General features: G+C 41.6%; 1 pseudogene; it reads right to left on the reverse strand.

Moving 5' to 3' along the window:
• Window positions 1-2,466: 2,466 nt before the first annotated feature.
• LOC115507692 lies at window positions 2,467-3,571 on the reverse strand (annotated as a pseudogene).
• Between the last annotated feature and the right edge of the window lie 9,402 nt (window positions 3,572-12,973).

The following is a 12,973-nucleotide window of genomic DNA, read 5'->3' on the forward strand; positions in this document are numbered from 1 at the left end:
TTAGAGCACGCGACTCTGGGCCTTGGAGTCGTGAGTTTGAGTCCAATGTTGGGGGCAGAGTTTACTCTGAAAATAAATGAAATCTGTAAAAAATTAAAAAATAAATAAAAAATAAAGATTTCTTCTCAGCTTGTGAATTTCTTTTCTATATTTCTGTACCTAGTGCCATGCATTAATAATTCTGAGTCAATTAACAGGCAAGAAGTTGGAAATTTAGGACCTGAACCCCTCTTCCTTATATGTTTCATCTACAGACCAAAAATGTCACTAAAGCATTAACTACCTTTGTGGTGAGTGCCAGCGTTTCACATACATCAATTCAAAACTTGGCTGACCCAGTGGTTATTTCTCTGCAGCATGTTGGAGGAAACCAGGTAACATACCCATTTTCACCTCGGAATAGAAAGGCCTCAGAACCCCTCGTGAATTTCTTGTTAAACATAATTGGCTACTTAACATATGTGATTCTAAGACTCAATGAAGATCGTCCCATTCCAGATAGTAGAGATGTGTTGTAATGAAGGCCTTCTAGAAATAATGCCATAGCTTCAGGGGATAACTAAGTAATGGTGGGCTCCTAGCACTATGACAGATCGGCAGAGAGGACTGACTAGGGCGGGTGGGTCTTTCAGTTGTCCCATCACACTAAATGATATTTAATTCCATTTGTTTTTGAGTGAGGCAAGCAATTTAAAATAATTGGACATTTTTATCCTTTTGAATTGCCATGGAGAGCATCAAAATATGTATTAATTATCACCAAAGGATTAAAGCCATAGTCATATGGCATAACATACGGTATATATTACTAAATGATCAAATTTAGCTGTAGTATAAGAATGAACTACTATTCCATTCTTTGATGTTAATGTATGTCCAGTGTGAAGTCTTAATAGTTTCCTTTATTCCCAATCTAGAAGACCATATGGCACAGCATATTTTTCACAGGTCTTAATTCTAGAGGGGAAGAAGGAAGAGTGGGAGAGGGAAGTAATAAAAAACAGATACCAAATGGAACATGTTAGATGGGTAAGAGCTCTCAGTTCCAGCAGGGGCCCCAGCTCTCCAGGCATCCACCAATAACCAATTTCTCATTGTCTCCAGCTCTCTGGACATTCTAGGAGCTGGTGAGGCCCCAGCAATGCCCGCTGGGTCTAATAAGCATATGCAGCTCAACTTGGTATCCATAAGGCTTAATCTCAGCCGTGAGCTCCAAATTCCAAAGTCCCATCAGGAACACCTACCCCACGTCAGACCTGCACTGACCATCCAGAGGCTCCTCCTGGGTCTTGCACCAGGAGAGTGTGACAAATTCCTGTGTTACTATATATGTATATGTATATATATATATATATATATATATGTATGTATATTGTGTGTGTACATGTTTAGTTTTACTGTAACAAAGCCACTTGTACACTTTTAACAAATTGAGCATCATCGTTCCTTTCCAGTGAAACAAAAAGAAAATTTAAACATAAATAGAAACAAAATTACAATAACGCATGTCAATTCCAAATATGATCCTACAGGTTCTGCTGACTCTCCCATTGACTGGTTGGGCTCAAGTCATTATTAGGAGAGAATGTCATTTTATCAAAGTGTCATCTTCAACTGCAAGGATGTCCGTTAAACATCACAGCTAAACGTGCCAGAGGAGAAGCTATGTTGTCAGAATGCCCACTTACCCCACCCAAACATCTCAAACCCAACCCTTGGCTGACCTTCTATTTAAAAAAAAAAAATTTCTTGATTTTGAGAGATAGAGCATGAGCAGGGAAGGGGAAGAGAGAGAGAGGGAGAGAGAGAATCCCAAGCAGGCTCTGCGCTGTCAGTGCAGAGCCCAACACAGGGCTCGATCTCACGAACCATGAGATCACAACCTCAGCCGAAATCAAGAGTCGGACGCTTAACTGACTGAGCCAGCCAGGCGCCCCTGCTGACCTTCTATAACCCCATTTTTTAAAGGTTTTTTGTTTGTTTGTTTGTTTGTTTGTTTTAAACGAGAAAGTGGACAGGTACACGTGGGTAATGCTAACTGTTCATATTCCCATAGGAACACTGTAATCTCTGAGCCCAATATACAGAGAAAGTAGGGAAAAAGCTAGAATTATGTGTCCTCCTACACAGGGGCTAGCACCCTCCAGACTCCAGCGGAACTAGGGGGGCAGAAAGTTTTTCTGTTTTCCCACAGAGCACGGTGGTGTTGACTCCATCAAGTTTTGTTGAGACAGGAAGGGATAAAAGTTCATCTGGAACAGAAAGGGCTAGAGATTATTTTCCCACTGTATGATGCTCGGGTATTTCCCCCCCACAATAAGTTGAGAACCATGATATAAAAGGGGAGAAAAGAGGCTTCAAAAAACAGGGTGAATGAGCACAAGAGGAGGGGGAAAAGAAAGAGAGCTACTTGCTCTCAGGGACGAGGAAATTTCAAAAGAAAGGTTGGAATCCATGTGTGTTCCATTAGTCAGCTTTTCCTTCCTCCTCCTCCTCTCCTTCCTCCCCCTCATTGTTCACGTTCATCTTCCTCACCTTCATCGTCACCCCCTTCATCAATATCTTCCAATCCTCCTTCATTTTCATCATCATCATCTTCTTCCTCCCCTCCCCCTCCTTCATCATCCGTTTTGGGAACGAAATAGCGCTGTCACAGATTTGGCCAAATACTGTCTTTGGTGACCCCTCCAAACTCATCTGCATCAGAATGGTCAGTAAAGCAGATGAAGAAGCTCTCTGATGCCTCACGCTGTCTCTTCCTACTGGCTCTATCCTGTGTTTGACTGGAACATTTCGTCAGATCCTCTCTGGATTTCCACTTGATTTCAGTGGACTTGGAAGAGGGAATGCCATTCTTGTCCTGATGAAATTCTGTGGAAAGAACTTTATTTTTGAAGTAAGGGTTTTCATCACAGTAAAAATCTATTCTGTAACCTGATTGAATATCTTCAAATTCTGTCACTTCAACTCTTGTCAGATAATGCAGCCCCCCTTCCGGGGCACCTGGGTGGCTCAGTTAAGCGTCCAACTCTTGATCTCAGCTTCAGGTCTTGATCTCCAGGTTGTGAGTTGAAGCCCCATGCTGGGTGTGAAGCCTACTTAAAAACATTGAAAAAAAATAATGCAGGGTCTCTTCACCCTCCTCCCCAGGCAGTGCAGACACTGTGGATGGTTGACAAATGCTGTTACCCCCAAATCTGGGATTTTGGCGATCAATTCCAACCTTTTCTGAAAAAATGGTTGGCAGAATTTGTTATATTCCTGTTGTACTTTCAAAATGTCCTCACTGGCTCATGCATAAGTCTGTCTATTTCATTTTGTACTTCATCAATATGTTCAGCTCCTTCTTGCTGCTCTTTTTTTCCCCCCTCGGCAAGTGTTGACAAGTTGACGTCTCCTTCAGCTCAGGGGCAGGAGACAGTCTCTTTTTCTTCCTGTGAGGCGGGAGGGAAGACTGGCTTTGAGAGCCATGCTGTGAGGAAGGTCCATGAAATAAGGGCAGATGCACATCTGGAAGAAGCTCTGATTACTCCTCTTTACCAAATATTTTAAAGGGCACACACCAGACCATCGTTCGGTAACATGCCATTTTCTCACTTGTAAACCCCAAGTCACCCGGGGTTAGTCTTAAAACCAACTAGCGAATGATCTAAGTATGTGTGTCTCTACTGTTTGAAAAAAACATGAAGAAGAAACATGTTTCTTGTGTGTAGTTGTCATCGTGCGGAAAGTATCACAAGGAAAGATGTTTACCTCCGATTTGTCTTTTTTTTTTTTTTTTCTAGAATTACGATCAAGTTCACTGTGCGTTCTGGGACTTTGGGAGTAACGGTAAGTATTTTTCTTAGCAAGCTTTGTCTTCGGCTCTCAGTGAGACTTTGCCCCTGACCATTTTTCTAGTTGGCCGTTGGATGACTTGGAACCGTGCTGTCTTACCAGACCCTACAGAGAACTCTGACGGACCAAGATACGAATATCAGTTTCACACCTAGTTAGGGCATGGGAGGTTAAAAAAAGAAGCCCTTTCTTCTTGATAAGAGACTTATTTGGGGGATTAGAAAAAAATCATATAGCTCGGGAATAAGGAAAATTGAAAGACCGGGTGCAGAGTGGCCTTGAGCTGTTTGAAGCAAGTTGAGAAACGAACACCTGGCTTTTCATCTGTGTTTTCCCATGGAGATTTGCAACATCTACTATCTTCTTTATTCCCCTCATCTCTTCTAGACTGACTGTGTGACCTTGGGTAGTCCATTGACTCTCTTGGGGCCCCAATCTTTTTATCTTTTCACTGAGGGGGTAAGACTTCCTGGGGGGTCTCAAATGGCCCTTCCTGTTTGGCTAGGTATGAGTCGTTGGGGACAGTAAGAGAAGGAATTGGGCTTGGGGATTGCTAAAGGGGCTCTTCCTAGGCTTGCCTTCTCCCTCGGAATCTCCAGGGATATTGCCAAATCTCAAAGTATTCCCACCCAGAATCCATTTTCCCTGGAATGCCGAGAATGACTATGTGCCCCTCTGCCTGGGAACTTTTCCCTTTTCAGTCTCCCTGAAATTCTGGAAGAAAAAGGAAATTCTCCTCCGGCTTGACTCCCTGGGATGTGGGACTACCAGTCCTTTCCTACAACAGGGATAGCATGTCCTTTCCTGGTCTTCTCCAAGTCTCCCAGGATAAGATTCTTGTAAAATGATGAGCCTTGACCCCCACAGCCTCAGTAAGTTAATCCGCATGCTGGCCAATGCCAGTTGCCAGACTTCTCCCGGGTCACCCTTTGCCCCCCACCCTCTGTCCATGGATCCAGAACCTCTGGAATCTATGGAGTTATCCTGGATGGACAAATTTTAATGACACTTAGCTGCCTATTTTATGATAACCTCTCTGGTCTAGTGCTACACTGGACGTTGTACTCTAGATCTGGCCTAGTATCTGAGATCTACAGGTTATGGAGGTGCGAGGGTTGGTTTTAAAACCCCTAAATAAGCTCAGGAGTGAGAAACTAGGCAAGTGTCAAGTAAACCAGAGACTCTAATTGGCCCTGAGGAGTGACAGACCATGATCTGGCTTGAACTGGTTGTTTCAGATGTCTATTCTGGGGCCACCAAGCAGGCCGAAAGGTCAGCCCATATTCCATAGCTCATGTCCTTCAGAAAGTTCTAGATCTACCTGTTTTCTATTTGTGCTGCTTAAGAAAACAGTTCTTACTCTGTCACTCCAGCATGGTGGCATAACTGTTGTTCGTGATTAGAGTCTGTCCTCATCTCGGGCAGGAATCCGTAGAAGTTCCTGTGCCAGAACTGGAAGTGAGAGCCAAAGGGGGCATGCCATGCATGAAGTTCCCAAAAAGTCAATTTCACCTATTAGACTTAATTTCATTTCAATGTTCAACTATACCTCTATCTTATTCTCTTAACAAAGAATACTAATTATAACACACGCTCGGAAGGTGCCCATAATGAAAAGTTAAACATTTCTGAGAAAAACAAAATTGCTTTGAAATTCCCTTCTGTCTCCTGCAGATGGGCAAGGTGGATGGAACTCGTCAGGCTGTAAAGTAAAGGAAACAGACGTAAATCACACAATCTGTCAGTGTGACCACCTCACCCATTTTGGAGTCTTAATGGTGAGTTGTCTCTTAATCGCTCCTTGATAGAATTTGGACAACTTTTATTAGATTACAGACCAGAAATATATGTGTGAACTCTTATGGAAAAGTGGCATGCAAGGGGGAGAAAGCCCCCTCTTCGTCCATCCGAAGTAAGGCAGATTGAAATAAATATTTATTTTTTCTCCTTGTAAAAGTAATGTCTGCTTCTCAAAATTCAAACATGACAGAAAAGGTCCCTATAATCCCCCTCCCAAGAGATCACCACCTTTTTTTAAAGTTTATTTATTTATTTTTGAGGGGGGGGAGGGCAGGTGGGGGGAGAGAGAGACAGAGAGACAGAGAGACACAGAGACAGAGACAGAGAATCCCAAGTAGGCTCTGTGCTGTCAGCATGGAGCTGGACACGGGGCTTTGTCTCATGATGTGAGATCATGACCTGAACTAAAATCAGGAGCCAGATGCTTAAAAACTGACTGAGCCATTAGGCACCCCAAGATCACCACCTTTAACACCTTTATATACATTCTTTCACATTCCTTTCCTATGTGTATATTAACACGTTGTTAGTTTATAAAAACGGGATCAAAGTATTCACCCTCTTTCTGCCACTGGCCTTGCACTAAACAATACAATGGGACACCTTTTGGGCAAATACATGTCCATCTACTTCAATTTTCACAACATCTTTATAGAATTCTCTTGTGTGGATTTAACACAGTGAATTTAACCGGTCCCCAATAGACAGGCGTTTTAGTTGTTGCTGTTTTCCTCCATCATGAGCAATGCTGTAAGACACATTTTTACTCATTTTATCTTCTAACACTGGTGTAACTATTTCTGTAGGATAGATTGATGGCAGTAGAATTGCTGGGTCAAAGGGTATCGTCATTAAAAATTTTAATTGTCAGGCTGCAAGAACAGTACAAGAGCTACTGATCAATTCACATATTCAGGCTTAGAGCCTCCTTAGTTAGTTAACTCTATCGTCTCTTTAGTTCCTATGGCCCTCCCTAACATCAGGACTTGCTGAGGTTTCCTCCAAAATGGCTCTCAAAGGGGCGTCTGGGTGGCTCAGTTGGCATGCCACTCTTGATCTTGGGCTTGTGAGTTTGAGCCCCATGGTGCACGTAGAGTTTACTTTAAAAAAAAAAAAAAAAGGAAGGAAGGAAGACGATGGCTCTAAAATGTATTTCTTCTTCTCGACCCCTTTCTGAGTACTTTCTTAGTTTTCTTAACTTACTTTATTATATATATGATATACTGTTATCTAAATGTGTTGTGCACGAGTTGTTTCTCCTACTAATGGTAGGCTCCTTGAGGGCCGAGTGTCTGTTTTATATTCCTTTTCTTTTCTTTTTTAACCATGTTTATTCAACAAAGGAGAGGCACTCCATTGATACTTACTGAATTGTAGGAATTACGTTTGAGTTCTCTCCAAGTTGGTAGGGGATCAAAAGACCAGGGCTCACATCCCAGTTCTGTCACTAACTACCTATCTGATCTTGATCAGGTTGGTTCACTTGTTTGGACCTTAGATTTGTCTTCTGAAACATGAAAGGTGGGAGTAGACCGAGATTTCTTAACCTTGGCACTAATGATATTCTGAACCAAAGAATTCTTTACTGTGGGGACTGTTCTCTGCATTGCAGGATGTTGGGCAACATCCCTGGCCTCTGCCCACTAGATGCCAGTAGCACCTTCCCCAGTTATGGCAACCAAAAATGTTTCCAGACATTGCCAATGTCCCTGGGAGAAGGGCAATATCACTTCCGGTTGGGAACTACCGGGGGGACCAGTGCTTCTTAACCTTTTATAATTCATAAATCTCTATAAGCATCTGAGGAAAACTGCGAACCTTGTGTCCAGAACAAGGCACACACAGATTCCTATGACTCTGCATGCCATTTCAGGTTTCCTATGGTCCTCAGGTTAAGACATTTCTGGATTATGTGATCCCTAAAGCCCATTTTGTCTCTTAATTTCATGAAAGTTATTTAAAGTCTAAAGAAAAGGAACATTTTTTAATGTTCTGTGTGGTGTTTGGGGACGCTTAGTTCAAATAATGATTCACTTTGCATCCCAAATTCACCTCTATTAGTTTGGTTATATTTTAAGTGTGGAACATGTTAATGACAATAAAACCAAGGACTAAATGTTCTTCCAGTGCTGTTGATGACTCTTCATGACCTGTACACAGTAAGTTGCACTAGGCATACTCAAAAAAACAACATACAGTCTTATCGTATACCCATCCACGTACCCCGGTTTTGTAAGAGCTATAGCTGAGATGTTATATATCCTGAGAACCTGCCGCTAGTGATCCCTGGAAGGCTTTTACCATAAACTTGCTCTGGAAAATGTATCAAATACAATATATTGCATTTCCTAGGATTTATCCAGGTCTGCAGTGGATGCAGTGAATGAACGGATATTAGTGCTTATAACATACATTGGATGTGGAATCTCCTCCATTTTCCTGGGAGTTGCAATGGTGACATACATAGCTTTTCAGTAAGTTGATAAAGTTCTGCTCTGAGTAGGTTTAATTTGGTTTGATGAATGCTGTTGTCACTGTAACCATGTTAATTTCGTAAAATGTTCCTATTCATCACAATAAGAAGAGGTCAAATCCATTAGATTATGAAGTGCATAGATGAAAAACTAACAACCCAGGCTCCTCTAAAGGGGGGGGGGGTTGTAATTGGATTTTTAAAAAGCAATACAAAAACACTAAGCATAAAAGGAAAAGTTGATAAATTGGATTTCATTGAATTTAAGAACTTCTTTTATCAAAAGACACCATTGAGGTGCCTGGGTGGCTCAGTTGGTTAAGCGTCCGACTTCGGCTCAGGTCATGATCGCATGTCTCATGGGTTTGAGCACCATATGGGGCTCTGGTGCTGACAGCTCAGGGCCTGGAACCTGCTTCAGATTCCGTGTCTCTCTCTTTCTCTTTCTCTCTCTCTCTCTCTGCCCCTCCCCGACTCACACTCTGTCTCTCTCTCTCTCTCAAAAATAAACATTAAAAAAAATTTTTTTTTAAAAAGACACCATTAAGATAGTGAAAAGGCAAACCACAAATTGGGAGAAGATATTTACAATGCATATTTTAATGCATATATCTGACAAAGGACTTTTTTGTAGGATGCATATGAGTGTGTGTATGTATATACACACAAACACACACACACATATATATACACACACACATATATATACATATATATATATATACATACTCCTACAGATGAAAGATAGACAATACAATTAAAAGTAGGCAAAGGTGGCACAAAAACAGACACTCAGATCGTGGAACAGAATAGAGAACCCAGACATGGACCCACAAACGTATGGCCAACTAATCTTTGACAAAGCAAGAAAGAATATCCAATGGAATAAAGACACTCTCTTCAGGAAGTGGTGCTGAGAAAACTGGACAGTAACATGCAGAAGAATGAACCTGGACCACTTTCTTACACCAGACACAAAAATAAACTCAAAATGAATGAAAGACCGAAACATAAGACAGGAAGCCATCAAAATCCTCAAGGAGAAAGCAGGCAAAAACTTCTTTGACCTTGGCCGCAGCAACTTCTTCCTCAACACGTCTCCAGAGGCGAGGGAAACAAACACAAAAATGAACTATTGGGACCTCATCAAAACAAAAAGCTTCTGCACAGCAAAGGAAACAATCAGCAAAACTAAAAGGCAACTGACGGAATGGGAGAAGATATTTGCAAATGACATATCAGATAAAGGGTTAGTATCCAAAATCTCTAAAGAACGTATCAAACTCAACACCCAGAAAACAAATAATCCAGTGAAGAAATGGGAAAAAGACATGAATAGACACTTCTCCAAAGAAGACATCCAGATGGCCAACTGACACATGAAAAAATGCTCCACATCACTCATCATCAGGGAGATACAAATCAAAACCACAATGAGATACCACCTCACACCTGTCAGAATGGCTAACATTAACAACTCAGGCAACCACAGATGTTGGCAAGGGTGCGGGGAAAGAGGATTTCTTTTGTATTGTTGGTGGGAATGCAAGCTGGTGCAGCCACTCTGGAAAACAGTATGGAGGTTCCTCAAAAAACTAAAAATAGAACTACCTTGTGACCCAGTAATTGCACTACTAGGTATTTATCCACGGGATACAGGTGTGCTGTTTTGAAGGGGCACAGGCACCCCCATGTTTATAGCAGCACTATCGACAATAGCCAAAGTATGGAAGGGGCCCAAATGTCCATCGATGGATGAATGGAAAAATAACATGTAGTATATATATATATGTATACACACACACACACATACACACACACACACACACACACACACACAATGGAGTATTACTCGGCGATCAAAAAGAATGAAATCTTGCCATTTGCAACTATGCGGGTGGAACTAGAGGGTATCATGGTAAGCAAAATTAATTAGAGAAAGACAAATATCATATGACTTCACTCATATGAGGACTTATAAGAGACAAAACAGATGAACATAAGGGAAGAGAAACAAAAATAATATAAAAACAGGGAGGGAGACAAAACAGAAGAGACTCATAAATATGGAGAATAAACAGAGGGTTACTGGAGGGATTGTGGGAGGGGAGATGGGCTAAATGGGTAAGGGGCATTAAGGAATCTACTCCTGAAATCATTGTTGCACTATGTGCTAACTAACTTGGATGTAAATTAAAAAAATAAAATAAATAAAATAATAAAAATAAATAAAAATTAAAAAATGAAGTACAAATGTTTAATTTAAAAAAGTAGGCAAAGGACTTGAGCAGGCACCTCACAAAAGAGGATATCCATGTGTAACCCTAACCTTTATTCATATGGCTAATAGCCATGTGACAAGGTTCTCAACATCATTATTCATCAGTGAAATGCTAATTAAAACCACAGTTATATTTCTGTGTACCTACCAGAATGGCTAAAATTAAAAATACTGGCAAGAGCAAGTGCCCAAAAGGGCGTGGAACAGCTGGAACTCTTTTCTAAAAATTTTAAAAATGTTTATTTATTTTGAGAGGGTGAGACAGAGTGAGAGAGAAAGAGAGAGAGTGTGCACAAACCAGGGAGGGGCAGAGAGAGGGAGAGAGAGAATTCCAGGCAGGCTCTGCACTCCACGGGGCTTGATCCCACGAACCATGAAATCATGACCTGAGCTGAAATCAAGAGTCGGACTTAACCAACCGAGCCACCCAAGCGCCCCTCAAATGGAACTCTTATACGTTACTGGTAGGGATGCAAAATGGCACAGATGCTTTAGAAAATTCTTTGGCGATACGTACTGGAGATGAATATATATCTAGCTGTTGACCCGGAAACTTTACTATTCGAGAGAAATGTGGACATGTGTCCACCAAAGGATATACACAAGAATATTCACAGCAGCTTCATTCATAGTGGCCCCAAATTGGAAACAACCCCAATGTACATTAACAGTTGACTGGATGAATAAATTGTGGTATGCTCATAAAACGGAATGCTTCACAGCAGTACACAAAGAATGAACTGCTTCTGAACAATACAACATAATATCAAACGCTCATAGACACAGAGTTGGGCCAAAAGGAAGCCAGAAAAAAAGGAAAGCATACTGCATGGTTCCATTTACATGAAGTACTAAGTACAGGCCCAACTAAACCTGTGGGGACAAAAGCTAAAATATTGGTTACTTCTACTGTATGTGTCGGGGGGAGGTGGGGGTTGTTATTGAATGGGAGAAGGAACGAAGGAGCCTTCTGAGATTTGAAAATATTCTACCTCTAGCGTAGATGTTTGCAAATGACATATCTGATAAAGGGTTAGTATCTAAAATATATAAAAAACTGGGGCACTGACTGGCTCAGTCGGAAGAGTGTGTGACTCCTGATCTCAGGGTCGTGAGTTCGAGGCTCACGTTGGGTGTAGAGATTACTAAAAAATAAATAAATAAACTTCTAAAACGTGTACAATACAATGGTTTAAACAATATGTAAGAAAACTGATACAACTGACTACCCCCCCAAAAACAAATAATTCGATTAAAAATGGGCCGAAGACATGATCAGACATTTCTCGAAAGAAGACATCCAGATGGCCAACAGACACACAAAAAGATGCTCCACATCACTCATCATCAGGGAAATGCAGATCAAAACCACAATGAGATACCACCTCACCCCTGTCAGGGTGGCTAAAATCAACAGCACAAGAAGTAACGAAGTAGATCAAGCTTTGAGTCTGCTGAAGGAGCGATGATAGAATGGTAGTATTCAGGAAATGCCTCCCTCCCCTCTCCCCAAGAGAAAAAGACAAGGAGAAAGTAAAAGAAAAGTAAAAGGGGGCTGCTTAGCTGCCTGAGGTTAGTATTATTCCTGTTAGTAAAGGGCACCGGATTTAGGATACTTTGACTACCTGGAAAGAGGGTGGGGAGCTCAAAAATCCAGACGTGTAAGGTAGAACGAGCAAGTTCAACAGTCACTTCTTTTGTTCTTTCACTTATTAGGCAGATCAGATGTGGCAATGCTTGATTCAAACCAGAGACCCTACCTAACTGAACACTGTGTCTTTTCTTTTAGCAAACTTCGAAAAGATCATCCTTCCAAAATCCTGATCAACCTGTGCACAGCACTACTGATGCTAAACCTGGCATTTCTGGTCAATTCCTGGTCCGCGTCATTTCAGAAGGCGGGACTGTGTATCACAGCCGCAGGGGCGCTTCATTACTTCCTGCTCGTTTCTTTGACTTGGATGGGCCTGGAGGGGGTCCACATGTATATCTCTCTGGTCCGAGTCTTCAACATCTACGTTCCCAATTATATCCTTAAATTTTGTCTAGTTGGTTGGGGTAAGTATATCTGCCATTGGCCTTGATGTCTCTGTTTGAAGCCTTGTGCGTATTTCTAATTCAAGCTTCATCAGACACATTATTCAGGACCAAATTCTGGTATTAGCATCAGTAAGGGATTAAGGATTGGCTCACTGGTGTTTGGCTGTGTGTCTCTCTTTCTGCCTGTATTGCTCTATAAATTCAACTTTTTTAAAAAAAAAAATTAAGTTTATTTTCTTTGTTTTGAGAGAAAGGGAAAGAGAGAGAGAGAGAGAGAGAGAGAGAGAGAGAGAGAAAGAGAGAATCCCAAGCAGGCTCTGCACTGTCAACACGAGCCCCATGCAGGGCTCGAACCCACAAACCGTGAGATCATGACCAAAACCACAGTCAGGTGCGTAACCAACTGAGCCCCCCCCCCAGGTGCCCCTAAATTCAATTTTTCACCTCTATGGTGAGGAATTGGCCCACAAATATTTATCGAGCACCTGCTGTGTACTGTGCTAAATGGAGGATCTACCGTGGTGAACCTGTCAGATTCTATC

The sequence above is a fragment of the Lynx canadensis genome, chromosome X, assembly GCF_007474595.2.
Source record: "Lynx canadensis isolate LIC74 chromosome X, mLynCan4.pri.v2, whole genome shotgun sequence".
Lineage (NCBI taxonomy): Eukaryota > Metazoa > Chordata > Mammalia > Carnivora > Felidae > Lynx > Lynx canadensis.